General features: G+C 39.0%; 1 protein-coding gene across 5 annotated transcripts in view; it reads left to right on the top strand.

Annotated features, from left to right (window-relative positions):
• FAT3 (FAT atypical cadherin 3) overlaps nt 1-19,833 on the top strand; it is a 676,861-nt gene that overhangs the window by 171,955 nt on the left and 485,073 nt on the right. The window lies entirely within an intron of this gene.

Consider the following 19,833-nt stretch of genomic DNA (forward strand, 5'->3'; position numbering starts at 1 on the left):
ATTAGTGATAGGGAGCTTTGGGAATCTGGCAGTGCCTCATTTGCGGGTTGGAGGAGTAGGAGGAACTAGGGGCAGTGGGATGGGTATGGGTGCGAGTATCTGATCCCATCTCTGAGTTGCTAACAGGCCATCTTTTCTTTGGTTTTTGTGAGTTTCTGTTTTCTAAGTGCAACCTAAACGTCAGTTATGTAGGCAAAGAACAAAATAATTCTCTAGCTGCTATTTCTTTTCCAGCTGGCTTTATACCTACCATTAGAGACAGATGAAAGAGACCTATGGAAAGCAGACCTTACCTGGTTTTACATGCACATGTGTACCTGTGTGTGTGTGTGTGTGCCTGAGTGTGTGTATGCACACACACTCATGTGTGTCTCTCTGGGGACTGGGGAGAGGTTCTGTTTTGCCACCAGCCTCTCTTTGAAAGGCATTGCTGTCATCACAGTGAAACATGTGGCATCAAAGCAGCAGCAGCAATTATGCCACCATTTGGATGTCTGTGCTATGGCAGCATCTGCTGATGCTTTGAGACTCTTCTGCCAGGATTTCGCCGCCAAACCATCTGAACCATATGTTCTCATCAGCAGGAATACCAGCATCCCAAGTCTTTCAGGGGTGAGGCATCATAGATCAATGACCGACATCTCGATCTGGATAAGCACAGCTTGTGTTTGGCTTAGATAGCGGAGGGGAGGGGATGGGATGTTTTGCAATTTTGATTTTTGAAACAAAGGTATTAAAAATAATATGGAATTTACTTATGATCCACAATAATTGGCAGTGTAATTAATGGATTAATTAATTACGAGTGCAGTATTTTTCCAAGACCTAATCTACTGGCTCGTTAGTGAGAAGCATCATTAAGCAGAATAGCATGAAGGGCTTCACTCAGAAGCAGTTGTTTTTGTAAGTGGCACTAGAGTTTCTTTAACTTCTGGTCAGGGAGGGTCTCACTTTCTGTTGACACTAACATGGGGATTTTATATGCTACTGACTTGTTATGTTGTAATATCTCAAGAATTGCTCTTGATTACTTTCTAATTGTTACAGATGTACGTGTTCTATTATCTATCCCTCTTTCTCCTAAAGAAGAGAGATGCTTGTCAAGGGTGGGGACTGCATGTGCTATTCCTTTCCACTCCTAGAAACCCACCACAGCACTGGACATGTAGGAGGTGCTCAGTAATTCACTCAAGGAAAGAATAACATTGGCAAGTAAGACTTATTTAGGAGGCACTATAGTGTGGTTAAGTCACTGATAGATTATAAAAATTAAAACTTTTTAGGCCTGGCACAGCGGCTCACACCTGTAATCTCAGTACTTTGGGAGGCCAATGCAGGCAGATAGCTTGAGCCCAGCAGTTAGAGACCAGCCTGGGCAACATGGCAAAACCCTGTCTCTACAAAAAGTACAAAAACAATTAGCTGAGGGTGGTGGCATGCACCTGTAGGTGGAAGGATTGCTCAAGCCTGGGAATTGGAGGCTGCAGAGAGCTGAGATTGTGCCACTGTGCTCCAGCCTATGCTGGAAAGAAAGAAGGAAAAGAAAAAAATTAAAAGTGGGAATATAAACTCACCCTTTCCACCACCAGTTAGAAATAACCATTCTTGTTATTTTGGGGCAACAAGCAAGAGGCAGTTTTGCTATCTAGCGTGAAATCACAGCTCTGTCACTGCTCAGCTGTGGGATTTGGGCAAATTCCTTCATCTCTTGGTATCTCAGTTTCCTGAGATACAAAAAAAGAAAAAAATAAAACTTTATCAAAAAACTCTGTATCTTATTTATATATATAACAAAAATTTAAAGGAAAAAAACTCTCATTTTAAAATTGAATCTACAGTCTTTCCATTTTCTTGGACAATTTAAAATTAATAGGAAAAAAATTCTTATTATAGATGCCATAGAATATTCGTACTTACCAGTTATACAGATGAAGGCTATTGGAGTCTTTAAAACTGGTAAAAGTTTCTAGTTCTTTTCCTACACTGCCTAACTTTTAAAATTAAAGCACATTAAATGTATCCTCAGAATTCAGTTCCCATTAAGGCAGGGATGTCTGTTTTGTTTTCTGCCACACCCATTGGCTAGGAGAGTAACTGGTATATAGTAGGTGTTGAATATTTGCTGAATGAATGAATGAATCCAAGGTCCTTTCCAGCCCAGTTGAGAGTGAGTAGTATAAAATAACCATTTTCCTGCTTAATAACATTAGCTAAAATATTTTCAGGAGTACTAAAGACATTTTCCTACAATTTTTCCAGACATATTCTCTTTTGGTCCTTTACCAATTTCTCACTTTGTCTTCCTGTAATGCTGAACGACTTGAGTTTAAATAGGTACTTGAATTGATTGACAGTATTGACATTGTTCAGCACTTAAGAGTCTCACCTATCATATATAGTGGGTGCTCATTAAGTATTTGTAGGAACAGTGCAGCTTGTCTGATTACCTATCAGGTCTCTTCTGTACATGGCCACCTTTTTGCTCATTTGTATTTATAAGCCAAGGCTGTATGCAATTATGCCCAGGTCTTTCATACCAGCCTCATCTCTTACCATGCCTGTCGAGAGTTCAGCACTACAGCCTCATCACAGTTCTCTCTGTTCTACAAAGATGCCCTTTTTTGCATGCCTTCTTTTTCCTCGTTGCTTTGCATCCCTATGACCCAGATTCAGTGTCACTTTTTTTTTTTTTTTTTGAGATGGAGTCTCGCTCTGTCACCCAGGCCAGAGTGCAGTGGCACAATCTCAGATCACTGCAATCTCTGCCTCCCAGTTTCAAGCTATTCTCCTGCTTCACCCTCCCGAGTAGCTGGGATTACAGGAGGCTGCCATCACACCTGACAAATTTTTGTATTTTTAATAGAGACAGGGTTTCACCATGTTGGCCAGGCTGGTCTCGAACTCCTGACCTCAGGTGATCCTCCCACCTTGGCCTCCCAAAGTGCTGGGATTACAGGCATCAGCCACCACGCCCGGCCCAGTGTCACCATTTTTGATGTCTTCCTTGGTCATCTTTGGCTCCTTTTTTCTCCTTCTATGTTAATATTTAGCCACTTGTACTGCAGTATAAACTCATTTGGGTGTCTTTCTCCTTAGGAGAAACTAGTGTTTTATCCTGTCTGCTCTCCCCTACAGCCATTCCACTCTAACACCCAGTCAGTCATGGGCACATCCAGACCCTGTCAATGTTTACAGAAGAAGATAATAGCTTCCTTCACCTACAAGCGTAGGAGTAAATAGGTGTTACATCTAATAAATCTGAAGGGAATGGTGCACTTTCATGAGCCAGGCATTTTACAACTTTAATGCTCAAAAACTTTCCGAGATGAATATGATCATGAATCTACTTTGTTCTGAGGAAACAGACACTTGGAGCAGCTGAGTATGGTGTTAAAGTGTAACCAGTCCCAAACCAGGATTTGTTAACTTATCTAAACCTTGGTAGCTCTGCTTTCCTGGCTGCCTCGTTGTCTCATATACAGGTGTTTTATCTAAGCCAGAGGGGCAGAATTTACAAGTGCATACACTTACTCTCATACAGCCTGGCAATGGAAGATCCCGTCTACATGTATGGATAAAATCATGGAGTGGTTTATTGCCAGTAGGAATTGGGTATTGAGGTATGTGGTATGGATCAGTGGCCTCTCCTGGCCCATTGGTGGAGAACATCCAGGGACCCCTTGGAAGTGCAAGGCTGAGATGAGAAATCACAGCTCAGAAGTCAGCCATGGTGGGTCTCCCCATCTCATCATACTGTTCTTAGTAACAGAATAAGTCACTAAGTTGTGTTTTGTTGGCCCTTTGTTATTTTATTTTATTTTTTTTGAGATGGACTTTCATTCTTGTTGCTCAAGCTGGAGTGTGGTGGTGCAGTCTTAGCTCACTGCAACCTCCATCCTCTGGGTTGAAGCGATTCTCCTGCCTTAGCCTCCCAAGTAGCTGGGATTACAGGCACCCACCACCACACCCAGCTAATTTTTGTATTTCTAGTAGAGACAGGTTTCACCATGTTGCCCAGGCTGGTCTTGAGCTCCTGACCTCTGGTAATCCGTCTACATCAGCCTCCCAAAATGCTGGGACTGCAGGCATGAGCCACCATGCCTGGCCCTCTTTGTTACTTTCATGGGCCACACACCATTATAAATAAATGAGATTTGGTGATAGTGCAGTTTTTATCAATTAATGATAGTACAATCCTATCTTACAGGAATTTCATGACACCTCACTTGTGCCACCAATGTGTGCTACACTATAGTGGGGCTAAAACTGTTAACAAAATCCTTTTTGGTTTGGTCTTTATATATATAAAAAAAATTAACTGGGATTTTTGGGGGGAATTGGGCACTAAGCAGTACATTTGCCCAGATGTTAAAAGTTAATTTCTAAGGGATGGGGAGATTTTGTTTATGGTATGGGAAGGAAGCTTAAAGGGAATTAGTTTAATTGTGTCAGAATATTAAGCAATCTTCTGCCGTCTGCTGTCAAGCAGTGCATGGGTCCCCTAAGGTTCGCTTTTCCATTACTCTGACTTTCTCCCCATCTAGATGGAGTTCCCAATATCATTAACATGCCTCACATAGTTTCTTTTGAAGCTTTGGCTGGGTTAAATCACTTTTACTTATGCAAAGTGGATTGACTAAAACCTTTTCCCCAAACACCTGCCAGACCAGCTATTTTTGTTTCCCCTTGCAGTGGACTCATAGCAAGTCTCACGCATGTATCACCAGATCACCAGCTACTCCGTTTAATTGTGCTGCTCTTTCCACTCATCCTCAGAGAGACGCTCGCTTTTTCCAGAAACTGCCTTCCATCCCCCGCTTGTGAACACGCCACCTCTTCTCCTTCCCAGAATTTTTTTTTTTTTTTGCCTGCCTTCTGTCTTAAGGGGATTGCCCAGATAGATATCAGTGACACTCTATTTGCCTGTGTTATGGAATACTGTTTTACAAACTTTTTTTGACTGTAATCTACAGTAGGAATTAGAGTTTACATTATGACCCATAATACACACAAATACACACATACACACATACTCATGTACACAAGGACCACCATACCAAAAACTGGGGGGCTTCAACAACAGAAATGTATTGTCTGACAGTTCTGGAGGTAAGAAGCCTAAAATCAAGGTGTTGAGAGGGCCACACCCTCTCCGACTGTTCTAAGGGAGAATCCTTCCTTGTCTCTTCCTAGCTTCTGGTGGTTGCCAGCACTCCTTGGCTTTCCTTGGCTTATGGATGCATTACTTCAGTCACATGGCCATCTTCTCCCCCTGTCTTCACATTGTCTTCCCTCTGTGTGTGTCTGTGTCTGTCTAAATGTCACCTTTTCACACCTGTAATCCAAGCACTTTGGGAGGCTGAGGTGGGTGGATCAACTGAGGTCAGGAGTTCAAGACCAGCCTGGCCAACATGGCATAACTCCATCTCTACTAAAAGTACAAAAATTAGCCAGGCATGGTGGTGCATGCCTGTAATTCCAGCTACTTGGGAGGCTGAGGCAGGAGAATTGCTTGAACCTGGTAGGCGGAGGTTGCAGTGAGCTGGGATCATGCCACTGTACTCCAGCCTGGGCAAAAGAGTGTAACTCCATCTCAAAAAAAAAAAAAAAAAAGTCATCTTTTTATAAGGACACAAGTCATATTGAATTGGAGCCCACCCTATTAATTTTATTTTTAACTTGATTGCCTCTACTACAGACCCTATTTCCACATAAGGTCACATTCTGACATATACTTGGGTGGGGGATACCTACCCAGCTAGGGCTCCAACCTATTGTGTTTAGGGAGACACAATTCAACTTATAATAAATAACTCACCTTAAATAATGCCTTCATGTTCTGTTCTGTTCTAGTTTATTCTATTCCATTCCATTATTTTGTTTAGACATGTTTGTTGCTTTTCACTAACTTGATTTCACATTGATATGAAAATACTGTTTGGGACAATGTTCTGAGTCTGAATCCTGGCTTCTCTGATTTTCACTTTCTTCACATAATAAACACAATCTTACTTCAGAGGATTGTAGTGAGAATGAAGGAGAAATAAGAGAAAGTACTTGGTAAGGTAAATACAGTAAAGACAAGTAAAAATGAGCAGGAAATCAGGAGCATTAATCTGTTCAATGAAACTACATAGAATCCTTTATATCTGATATGATCAGGACCTTGAGTTGTTTGTTAACCAAATAATTCAGTGAAAGTGTGGGATTATTAGCAATTACATACGCATATATACACATATTAAGATGTAAATAGTTCATGAGTTCTCCAGCCTTTTAATGTAAGACTAAGAGTTTTGTGGTTTTGTTAAGAGTCCTATGACTGATATCAGACATCATGTTTCTTTCATAAAGCCCATATCATCTACTGACCATTTCCTTTGGAGTTTCTTTATAATGGAGTGAAAATTTCAAAACACAAAATAACCTGAGGATAGAATTCGGACTACAGATTCCTTTACCAGTAGAGGAAATAGTTAATGATATTCCTGTAAAATTTTAAGATTCTTTTGTCCACATCTAATTTGATGGGTGATTTTTGAAAAATTGATTCTCATTTAATTTTCTTTCTGTGCACACTCATATGAAATATTTAATTAAATTATAAAATGTTGTTAACAAGTAAAACTGGCATACCTAGTTTGGGGAACAAACTCAGTTGATTCTTGACACACCCACAACTTGGTTGGTGGGAGCAGAAGAGGAAATATCCTACTGAAATGCCTATTTTCCATGACCCTTTATTCCAGCTATGGGCATGGGTTCGTATTTTACAGAGGAAATGGAGAGCAATGGTTGATTTGGTGAGCACCTTAAGTGGCAGTGGATTAAGGGAGCTTTTACCTTTTAACAACCACTTACGCAAATCAGTTGTCAGCCACAGACAGCCTAGGTGTTTTAGGAGACCCTTGTGTAAACCTTCTGTAGCACTAATATCTGTGTATTCACCAGGGATCCAGGGTATGTGATCAAAAGACAGATCTGGCCAACAGGAGGTGCAATACAGACAGAGTTGAGTTGTTCACTAAGTGTGTTTCTTCCTGCCTGCTGTACTTCAAGAGTCTGTTGGTGTGGGCTTGGGATGTATATATTCTTATTGAGGCACAGACTATTGGCTTTTCTTGGCTCTTGCCCAGCACCTCTGAGATTGTCAGGAAGGGAAAATACACTTCGCAGTGGAGTAGCTTTCTCTATTAACGTGGGTGACTTTTTGCCTGTGTTAGTATTTTTATCTAGCAAAATGAGTTGAAGCTGAACTTTTAAAAAGACATGTGCATAATTTCATCAGGTATTTATTATTAAATGTCAAGTGATGATTTATTAACTTAGTGAGGTAATGCCAAAGAAATCCATAGAAGGCCTGAAGTCTGGCTGTAAACAGCTGAGAGCCATTTTCTTTGTAACTGTCTTAGGTTTGGATCACTTATCCACAAAAGGTATAGGCTTTTGACTTTGATTGTGTCCTTCTAAGTGTTTTCTCTGCAGATCACAGTCCTCAAAAAATAGACCTAATATTCAGAAGATAAGGTAAATGAGAAATGGCGAGTATTGTAAATGGACCAAATTATGAAAGAAACCAAAATAAAGACAAAGATTTCTGAAGTTAAAAGTACTGTAGTTTGGCAATAAAAGGTCATATCATTGCATATTTGTGCATTACTTACTTCCTGTCAGATGCGCATTTTCTTATAAACAGCGCTATGAAGGAGGTACTTTCTATAAAGTTTTTTCTCCAAAGAAACAGACACTTGGACATTTAAATACTAGATAAGTAACAACAGGGTAAGCCACCTAAATAGAAGGGAGATAAATATCAAAATTAAATATAATACATAATAAAGTTATGAAGTAAGTTGATATGAACAGCAAATGAGAGGAAGCACAGATCAATAATATTCAAAAGAGTATATAATTTCATAATTAAAAAATTTATATAAGTATGTACAGATACTCACTAAGAGAATACCATAAAAACAATCTGCTGGTAATTTACAAAACCTAAATGAAATGGAAAAATCCTGGAACAAATATAGATTATTAAACTTGACCTAAGAACAAATAGAAAATCTGAAAAGATTGAAACCATAAAGAAGGAGACACCTTGTTTCAACCGTGACATATATAGAGTTTGGAAGTCCTTATTGCCATTCTTACAACAAGAGAAAAATGAACTAACTGGAAATTTACTTTTCTTGAGATTTGGTTACCTGGAGCAGAAACCACCAGATGCCATAAGCTGGTGGGGATACTTTACTAGTTATTTTGATGAATTGCTGGAAACTGAGTGCAGGCTAGTGGGAGATTAATAAGCTCCTGGGAGTTGCTGTCTAAGGGGGTCTTCACACTTTCACAGGCTTTTCCCCCTGGAACTCTACCAGGTGCTCAGTAAGAGGAACCTCGTGGCTCTGGGACAGGGACTTGAAGGGGAGTAGCCTTCGTGAAACCCTTCCTGACTCTTCTCCCTAACAAAGACCTCATCTCTAGGAGGAAAGACTTCCCCACAGGGCAATTCTGAAAACTTATCCCAGCTGGGAGACGAGAATTTGGTCCAAAGAAATAAAAACCATAGTCAACAGGAGAGCTTCAAGGTAATAACCAGGAAAGGGACTAGAGCTGAAGGTAGGGCAGAAATAAAGCTCTACCTGTGAAGAGGGACAGAAACACATCTGAAATTCACACCCTTGAAACACAGCCTCACTGAAGGACTGAGGCTTAATTAAGAAGACTTGCAACACCATCCTCCCCTACACTCTACCACAATGACAAGGCTCCAGTAATAATAATAGGGGAGCCCAGCTGAAAAGCTGCAAGGAACAGACTCTCTGTGAGAATCAGTACAAAGGTAAGCCCCAAAGCTAGGAGGAGAGGAACAAAGAAGCCTGCTGTAGGAATTTGAAGACTTTGGCACCAGTAGCTACAATAAACATTAAACACAGCTCATCTCAGATTAATAGAAATTCTCACACCAATGGCCTATTTACTTCAGTGCCTATTATCCCATAGAACATGTCTGGCTTTCAACAAAAATTTACAAGGCATGCCAAAAGGCAAAGAAACAAAAAACATCCAAAGACATAAAGCAAGCTTCAGAACCATACTCAGATATGACACAGATTTTGCAATTATCAAGTAATTTAAAATAATTATGTTTAATTTGTTAAAGGGTCTAATGGAAAAAGTATACAACATGCAAGCCTATATAGGTAATGTAAGCTAAGATATTAAAACTAAAAAAGAATAAAAGTAAATGAAATTAAAAATTAAAACCCACAATAACGGAAATAAATAATGTTTTCAACAAGTTCATAGGTAGATAACACAACCACAGGAAAAAATATTGATGAACTTGAAGATAAGTTAAACCTTCTAAAACTGAAATGTAAACCAAGAAAGGATGGGGAAAAAAGAGACAGAAAATTCAAGAGCTGTGGGAAAGCATAAATGATGGATAATGTTTTCAGGGTGAGTCTTTGTTTATTTTCTGTCCTAGAGGAGAAAATAATTAGAGTAATATTACTCAAGAATTCTCGGTCTGGGTGCAGTGGCTCACACCTGTGATCCCAACACTTTGGGAGGCTGAGGCAGGCAGATCTTTTGATCGCAGGAGTTCCAGACCAGCCTAGGAAACATGGTGAAACCCTGTCTCCACAAAAAATTACAAAAAAATTAGCTGGACATGATGATGCGTGCCTGTAGTCCCAGCTACTTGGGAGGCTGAGGTGGGAGGATCACTTGACCTGGGAGGTTGAGATGGCAGATAGCTGAGATCACACCACAGCGCTCCAGCATGGGTGACAGAGTGAGACCCCATCTCAAAAAAAAAAAAAAGAAAAGAAAAAGAACTTTCCAAAATTAATAATAGACACAAAACCATAAGTCCAAGAAGCTCAGGGAACACCAAGCAGAATAAGTATCAAAAACCAAAAAAAAAAAAAAGGCCAGCACCAAAAACCCCATAGCTAGACATGTCATATTTAAAACTGCAGAAAACCAAAGGCAAAGAGAAAAAACCTTAAAGAAAGGTGGGGACAAGGGACATAAAGAAGTGGAATTAGAAATCAAAACTTGTCCACTCTCCCTTTCCACCTCCACCCAACCATGCCTCCTTCACTAACAAGATACCAGGCCCATCAGTCTTACAGACAAGTTTACTTGCAAACTTGGTAGTACCATGGCCTCAGCTTACATACCCAGAGCTTGAGCTCCTCTCCACCATTCTGTCTCCAAAGAAAGAAAAATAAAGATGGATATGGAGGGGACAAGTAGATGTAATGTCAACAAGAAGAAAAAGTCTGTGGTACCTGAGCAAGATGTCTGTTTACATTGATTTTGTATTTGAGGTTTTCTTTCTTCTTTTTACTTTACCCACTCTTCTAAGTTCCCACACTCAATGTCTTCTTAAATTGTTTAATTCAAGGATTTTTCACTTATTTGCTGTGTTTCCCTGAGCCAGTCTTATTTGCTTATTTTTCCCTAAAAAGGAATGTTCTTTGTAACATCGAGAAGGCTCCCAGAAACAGTGAGTTAAATAAAATTCATTGCAGTATGTGATTAAGTACCAGATGGATATTGCAAAATGTAAATGTGATAGGAGTTTAGAGATGAGAGCTGGAGGTACAATATAGGAAGATATAAAAGAGTTAGATTTGAGCTAGGCCTTAAAATTTGGGGTTGCTATTTACAGAGGTGGAGCTTATTTCCAGGGGTGTTCTAGGCCAGGGCAACTGCACTACTAAAGGCCCAGGGCAGGGGAATGTGTAGGGCAATGCACTGGCTCATTTGCTCCATCAGCAGAAAAAAGTTTATATTATGGAGTGTTACAAAACAAGTATGGGGGCCGGGTGCAGTGGTTCACACCTGTAATCCCAACACTTTGGGAGGACGAGGTGGATCACGAGGTCAGGAGATGGAGACCATCCTGGCTAACATGGCGAAACCCCGTCTCTATGAAAAATACAAAATATTAGCTGGACATGGTGGTGGGTGCCTGTGGTCCCAGCTACTTGGGATGCTGAGGAAGGATAATTGCTTGAACCTGGGAGGCGGAGGTTGCATGAGCCAAGATTGTGCCACTGCACTCCAGCCTGGGCCACAGAACGAGAGTCCGTCAAAAAAAAAAAAAAAAAAAAGAGAGAGAGAGAGAGAAAGAGAAAGAAAGGAGGGAGGGAGGGAAAAGTTGTATATCCTACCCTGAAGAGAAAAACAAGTAAAGGTTTTGGAACTTTCATCCATAAACTCATTCATTAGTTCCTCCATTAAACAAATATCAAGGATCTGTGTATGTCAGTCCCTACACTACCACAGAGAGTACAAATATTAAAAAGACATTATTCCTGCTTCCAAGGAGCTTTACTTCTAGAAAGACAGATGTGTTGATGGCTAAAACACACTGTGACAAGTGCTGTACTAGTGGAATGTATGCTGGGTATGGGATAGCCAGAAGAAGGAGTGATTAATTCTGTCAGGTAGGAAGAAGAAAATAAAAAGAACTGGGAGAATGGAATCCCAAGTGAACTACCCTGGATAACCTAGTAGCTAATCCACCTTTGTCAAATTCTCAAAATTATTTCTCAGTGAATGTTCATTTGACCTTTGAGGTCTTCTGCTTGTCTTTGGTCACAGCCTAACTCCATTGTTTGAAGACCATGTCACCATGGTACAATATGGCAGGTGGATGAAACTGACCTACTGGCAATTTCCCCAGGTACCTCTTACTTCCCATGATGGTTAATTTTATGTGTCCACTTGCTTGGGCCACAGGATGCCCAGATAGCTGGTAAAACATTTCTACATTTGTTTGTGAGGATGCTTCTGAATAGCATTTGATTCAGTAGACTGAGTAAAGAATGCCCTCACCATTGTGGGTGAGTATCACTCAACCCAATCCATTGAGAGCTCATGTAGAACAAAAAGGCAGAGGAAGGGCCATTCACTCTCTTTGCCTGAGCTGGGACATCTATCTTCTCCTACCCTGAAACACAGATGCTCCCGGTTCTTGGGCCTTCAGACTCAGATGGTAGCTTATACCATTGGCTTCCCTCGTTTGCAGACCTTTGGGTTTGGTATGGAATTATACCACCGACTTTCCTGGGCCTCCAGCTTGCAGACAGAACATCGTGAGACTTCTCAGCCCCCATAATCATGCAAGTCAACTCCTCATAATAAATCTCTTTCTGTATGAACCCTGTTGGTTCATTTTTTTCTGAATAACAATGATTAATATACCACCCTATCCTGTGTTCTTCCTCATGACCATATTCTCCCAAGCAGATCTCTCCTGTTTGACAGATGTTTCACTTTGGGGCATGGAGGTTGCTTCACTCTGATCATGGAGGATACTTTTCCAGTGCCTTCTCATGGTGCTCTAGAGGATCACAGGCATCATGGAGGGTGCACCTGGGAGCATCCTTACAACAGCATCTGCTGCAATATGAAATTCATTGTGGCACAACCTTTCTCAAGCCCTTCTCCAAAGAGGTTTATTATTCAGCAAGAACTTGCTATAATATGATCTCATTTAGTAATCTTTCCAGTGGCTTCTAAGGGTGGCATTCAAACAAGGCTCCAGTTTATACATTAAGATTCATGCCTGTAATCCCAGCACTTGGGGAGGCCAAGGCGGGAGGATCCCTTGAGCCCAGGAGTTTGAGACCAGCCTGGGCAACATAACAAGACCCCATCTCTACAAAATAAATTAGTTGGACATGATGGCATGTGCTTGTGGTCCCAGCCTCTCAGGAGGCTGAAGTGGGAGGGTCACTTGGGACTAGGAGCTTGAAGCTGCAGTGAGCTGTGATTACACCACTGCACTCTAGCCTGGGTGACAGAAGCAAGACCCTGTCTCACAAGAACAACAATAAAAGATTCATTCAACATTTGGAGGACTTTTAGAAAAATATACATTTGGAAAGGGGGCAATAAGAAGTTAGGGAATGAGAATGGCTAGAAATTTTGTGTCCTTAGGCAATTTGTAGAAATTTAAAATTTTCAGTGAGCAGTGAAATTCTGCTTTCTTTAGCAAAATTGTTTTGTTTTGAGCTTTCCCCCAACTTCCTAGTTAAAACTGTGAACATTTTGAAACTGTGAATATTTCAAGACATATTCTTGAAATTTGAAATGTGTCTTGTTATTGTAAAAGCTGAGAAAAACCTTCATTCCTTGGTTCATAAGTACGTGTGCTTGATTGATACAGTGTTCCTTATATATCCTTCCTAGTTTCCACTATGAGTTCAGTTTTTGTTTTTTAATCTGGCAGCAGCAGAATTTTTAAAAAGAGACTCTTTTACCATTTGAGCCATACTTTCTATCACATTGTCTTAACATTCCTATGGAGATTGTCTTGCTGTCTGAGAAATAAGCTATTTTAGGAGTTATTAGAGAACTAAATATACTTTATTTCTGATTCCTTGTGTTACCCCAGGCTCTGATAAAACTGTATTTTAGTAGCAGTTTATACACTTCCTCTCTGATTGTATTTTTAGCACATAAAGAGCCCTTAAAAATTCCTTTATAAGCAAGTGTTCCTTTCTTAAATAAATGCCTTAGTGCCTCCTAAACTGGAGTAACCAAGGGAACCAAGGTGTTCTCCTCTCCCTGAACTAATCTGATATCTTTGCTTTGTGACCTGGATTACTTTGCTGCCACGAAAGCTGTGCAGATGGTGGTAGACTTCCAGAATTGTTTCAGAAGGATGAGGTGACTCAGATTCTTCCAGTGAGGTGCTCTGTGTACACTTGGCCTGGAGGAACATTTAGATTTCAACTCCTTTCCAGGAACCAGTAACAGCAAATCATACTAGTTACCCAATGCCCAGATTGCAGGTATCTCTGAAACCCAGGTGACTGAAATCTCCCAAGGTGGATCAGATAAAGGCATCCTAGCAGGCAAACACTAGACAGATCCAGGTTTGTACCCTTTTCCTGGCCAGATGAGGAATCCACTCTACAGAGCATGAAGGGGACTCTGTTTTTATCATGATACTGTCAAGTCAGTGCCTTTTAAGGTTTTCTTCTTAATATCTTAGAAGGGTTGACCCATAAAGACCACAACAGAAAGGGGCTATGAGAGGCTAAACTTGTTTTAAGGTGAAACTCAATTGTTCTAGCTGCCAGATACCAACCTTGTACTATCTCTGCTTAGGCTTAAAGCCAGGTGATTTTATTAGATAGGAAAATTCTTTAAGGAGGTATTACAAGAGGGTAGTGGGGGCAAACTGTGTTAACAAGAGAAAGCCAGGGAGATGGAGATTGACTTTGAACAGTTACGGGATATTTTCGAGAGAATGGGTTTATTTTATTCCCCATTGTGATGGAGGCTCCGGTATGCTAAAGGCTGGAGCTGCAGTAGTGAGGGGGAAGGCAAGCACAGTTCTTGAAGAGATTCTTAGAATTATGCCTTTTCACTTCATACATCTCTTAAACACCGACAACACTGACTACAACATAGTAAGTGTTCTATAAATATTTGTTGAGGAGTAACATGAATAAATATTAAGAATGAATTTTCTAAGCTTTTCAGCACTTGTACCTTTGCTTCAGTTCATGCATTTACTGTAGTTTGCCTCTGTAACTTTGGGTTGATTTGAGAGGAAATGCCCTTGATTACATAAATGTAACTAGTCAAGACTGATCAGACTGAAATCTAATGTAGGCACCTAATTTAATGAGGAGAGAAAAAATTACCCAAACAAGAGCATGTGTAATTATGCTAAATTTCATGACTTTGGGGTCATAAATGGATTTTTCTTGATGTTCATCTGACACGAATTAATTCCAGTTGTTGCTATTAAGCAGCGGCTTGTAGGGTCCTTTATAATAAGAGGACATTAATTCCTGTTAAATTATGATGAGCCTCCTGCAGCATCATACATTTCATTCATATGGATGTCACTAATAAGGAGACAATAAAAGACGAGGAGGATCAAAAGGAAGCTTTTGCTGCAGAAATTGATGGGGAATGAACCTTCCCAGCCCATGAGGCAAAGTGGTGGCAAAGAGCTTTAAAATGGGTGTGTCAGTCAGCTGGGCTGCTGTAACAGAATACCACAGAATGGGTGGCTTAAACAACAAACCTTTATTTTCTCATCATTCTAGAGGCTGGAGAGTTCAAGATAAAGATTCCAGCAGTGTTCAGTTTCTGGTGAGGGCTCTCCTTCTGGCTGCTAGATGGCTGCTTTGTCCTCATGTGGCCTTTCCACTGATCACATGCGAAGACCAGCATGAGAGCTCTGAGGTGTCTCTTTTCCTAAGGACACTAATCCTATCAGACCAAGACCCCACTCTTATGACCTCATGTAACTTTAACTACCTCCTCATAATTCCAAATGTAGCCACAAAGTGGGGTTAGGGCTTCAACATATGAGTTTGGCAGGGGTGTAGGGAGAGTATCATTTGGTCCATAGCAGGGGGATAGCTTCGTGTTTGAACTCCAGTTCTTTCTCCACTCAGCTTCTTGACTCTGGCCTGTTGCTTAGGCTCTCCGAGCCTTAGTTCCCCGACCTGAAGCATGGGAGCAGTAATCACAGCCTGGGTTGGAAGATGACACTGAATTAAATAAGTGTATGAAACACCTCACTTAAGGCAGGGCACAGAGTGAACACTCACCAAATGCCAGCCCTCACTGGGATTTTGTCCTTCTTTGCCTGTTCAGGCTGGGTTCCAGGTTTGCAAGGACATTTCTGATGTTGGGACTCCTCTTAGTGATGAGTGGATCATATTCTGGGAGAGCAGAAAAATCTTCAGAAGCATGGATCAAATATGGAACATGTGCCTATGTGAATAAGTGGTGATGTTGAGAAAATGAGAGGATTAGAAACCATATGAACTCCTATGGAAATTACGGCATAGCGATGCAAAGGAAGGCATTTTTAATGATTTGAGTAAATGAGAGAGTGACCTTGATTCTGTTCTTTCAAATTATAGGATTAGGTGAAGGGCTTGCCTTGATGAGAAAATAAAATGGAATAATTTTCGGCAAAAGTTCGTTTTAAAATTATGCCCATATTTAAATATTTTTCTTTAATAATCCTGTCAACTATTAATGAATTAAACATTACGTATAGAAGTGTTGTTTTTATTTCTTCTGCTGCAAATAAGTCTCATGAGGAAAGACTATACATCTTCTCTGGGCTTTCTTCTCGTGATATTTAAAATTAAGTTCCTCTAGCCAAGTGTCATATATAATTCTTATTCATGATTTTAACACAGATGTTAATAAATGTCACCACAGTATATTTGCTTTCTTTGTTAACCTGAATCAATGAAGCTTTCGTGTGTGTGTGTGTTGTGTGTGTGTGTGTGTATGTGTGTATATAAACACATGAGTAGAGCCTGAACAGCAACACTTTTAAAGCGATAAGCATATTTTTCTCCCTTTGTACTTGAGAAAAAAGATGTTATCCTGTGTCGTTCCAGCTGCATTTCAATACATTTGTAAATTTTCGTTAAATATGCTGCTTGTGCCCTGTGTATTAAGCCCTCTAATGAGCTAATATCAGCCCTCCACCACAGTTTATCTGTGGAATTTCCTCAGCTCAGCAAATGCATAATCTTTCATTCATTCATCCTGTAGAGCACTTGTCAGTTGGTGCTATTTAACGTGACAGGAGGAGGAAAAAAAGCTGTGTTTTAAAGTGCTGTCAAATTATTATCATTTTTTTGGTCCCAGTCCTTGTATTTGGTATTCAAAAGAAACCCTTTATTTTAGGGCATTGAGCACAAAATTAGATCAGTTCCATAAGATAATGACCATATTTCACAGTTAGAAGCCAGCATGATTGCAGGGTAGTGCTTACAGCTTAGAGTTGTTTCTTGTGGTTCCTAGAAGTGAACTTGTAGATTTATTTTTCTTTTGTGTTTTGCCAGCCTCAGACAGCATTCTGTACCAGTGGTTGGGAAAACAGAACTTTAATTTTTCTGAATTCAGTGTAGTGGAGTGGACATAATCTTTTTGACTACTAAAGTGTCCTGATGTGTTGGGTTTTTTTGACTCATTTGTAAGAAGAAGTAAATAAGAAGTATACATTGTTCAATCCTGGGAAAAGAAAAAAATGCATGAAATGAACAAGGGTCAAAAATGTAAGGAATTTTAAAAAGAGTTTACTTTTTACATTTCTTTTACCTGAGGGTGTTTTTAGGATTATGACTATACCTGCTATGTGTGTGGTGGTTGGTGATTTTTTTTTAAATCATCAGATGTGCTGCAGCTGTGGAATTCTACAAATCCAGAAATACTTTGTGATATTTTCTGCCCTGCCTTTCTCACCTGCATGCTATGTAGCCACTTAAAAGTTCACTTGAACTTTTTTATAGGTGTGTGTGTGTATGTGTCTGTGTGTATGTGTGTGCACACGAGTGAGAGAGACGGAGAGAGAGAGAGAGACCGTAAAAATAAAATTCAAGTACAGTGGGGAGCGGGGAGAGAGAGTAATTACTCTGGGACCATTTTGGTTTGTGGAAGAGTGGAGCTTTAACCTTGCTTCTGAGACATCTGAGAGATTATGATGCGATGCCCTAGTGCTGGACATACAATCTGACAGTGTCTTTGTTGAGTCAACTTGAAGCCCAAGAGACATTCCCCAGTTTTTCCATTAGGGGGTCCTTATTTTTGCTGCTGTACATTCTTGTGTCCTTTTTTTTTGCTTTTTGTTTTTAGCTAACAAGTAAGCTTAGTAGCTAATGAGAAGAGGGAGTGAGTTTACAGAATAATTTTCCAGATCAGTTTCTGGCCCAGACTTCAACTGCAACCAGCATGATTTCAGATATGCCAGGTCCTTATTTGCTCATTGACCTCCCTGGCCTCCCTGCCAGAACCAGGCAAAATAAACAATAAATAAAAAATATGGCTCCTTTCCTGCCATTTTCTTGGAATATAATCTTGGGGACATAAGCCAAAGCTCTAATAAGGAAAAATAAACCTTATGGGGTGGAAATTTTTATATATCATACTCAATTTTATTTTTATTTTGAACATTAGGTACTGTTGGTTTATGGGACAACTTCAAATGCATACATCGAAGGTCTTAAACGTGTGGAGTCTCTTAGGCAAGGAAACACGGTAAAATGTATATAATATATATATAAATATATAATATATATAAATATATAATATATAAATATATAAGAACTATATAAATTATATATATTATATATAATATATATAATATATATTATATATAATTTATATATAATATATATTAATATAATTTATATATAATATATATTATATATAATTTATATATATATATATTAATATAATATATTTATAATATATATTATATATAATTTACATATAATATATATTAATATAATATATTTATAATATATTATATAATATAATATATTTATAATATATATTATATAATATAATATATTTATAATATATAATATATATTATATAATATAATATATTTATAATATATAATATATATTATATAACATAATATATATTATATAATATAATTTATATAATATAATTACAATTATATAATATATATAATTATAGAAAAGTATAATTTATATTATACTTTTATATTATAATTATATAATTATATATATTATAATTATATAATATATATATAATTATAGAAAAGTAAGGTCAGTCTAACTTGCCTAGAGGCCTTCACTGATTTTATCATCTCTCATATATATTTATTATAATATATATTATATAATAATAAAATATATATATAATATATATTATATAATAATAAAATATATATATAATATATATATATTTATTATAATATATATGAGAGATGATAAAATCAGTGAAGGCCTCTAGGCAAGTTAGACTGACGTTACTTTTCTAGGAAAAAAGTTAAAGGTAATGTTTTTTGAGCCCTGCCATGTTAGTGTCACCTGCTAGGCATTGTAGGAATTTCAAAGTCTCATCAGACCAAAATCTAGTAGGGAATTATATAAAATACTATGGTGTAAGAGCAGTGTCGAGTGCCCAGAGAAGTACAGATGCATTTTCATGAGAGGTTAAGTGTAGGGAGAGCTTGTGTCTAGTTCATTGCTTCTGAAAGTGTGTCTACATACCCACCACTTGTAAGAAATACAGTTTCACAGGGCCCACCTGAACCTTTTCTCAGGGCAAGACCCAGGAATCTGTATTTTGACAAGGCTTCTGGTGACACTGAAAAACACTGGCTGTGTTTAGCATGGAAGGAGAGAATCCAGGGATTCTCAGAGGAGGTGGTGATTAAGGTGGGTGGGAGGGGCCGACAGAATAGGAGTAGGCCATGCAGGAAAGCAAAGTTCAAAAAGTCATTAAGTTGCCACCTATTTTAGTGCCTCCAACTCTTACAATGAAAGATTTATTTTTTCTGAGTCTAAATTCATCGTGTCTTCTCATAAGCCTGTTTCCTCTGTTTGCATTCTCGGTGGAATTGTGAATCATGGTGATCATATTTTGTATAATAGCTTTTGCCGTATTTCAAGGAGGATATTAAGTTCCCCACAGTCGTTTCTTCCCCAGGCTAATTAATCCTCATTCATCAGCCTTTTCTCTTACATTCCAACCCTTTCATCATTTTCATTGCTCTTGTCTGGGATTTCCCTAAATTTTTCAGATTTCTCCAAAGATATAAAGAACCAAACTAAACCTGGTGCTGTGTTGATATCCTTACCTGTGCAGGAGTAGATGGGCATCTTATCCCCCACATGTTATTATTATTATTATTATTATTATTATTATTATTTATTTTTTGAGATGGAGTCTCGCTCTGTCACCAGGCTGGAGCGTAGTGGTGTGATCTAGGCTCACTGCAACCTTTGCCTTCTGGGTTCAAGCAGTTCTCCTGCCTCATCCTCCTGAGTAGCTGGGATTACA

Source organism: Gorilla gorilla, chromosome 9, assembly GCF_029281585.2.
Source record: "Gorilla gorilla gorilla isolate KB3781 chromosome 9, NHGRI_mGorGor1-v2.1_pri, whole genome shotgun sequence".
Classification (NCBI taxonomy): Eukaryota; Metazoa; Chordata; class Mammalia; order Primates; family Hominidae; genus Gorilla; species Gorilla gorilla.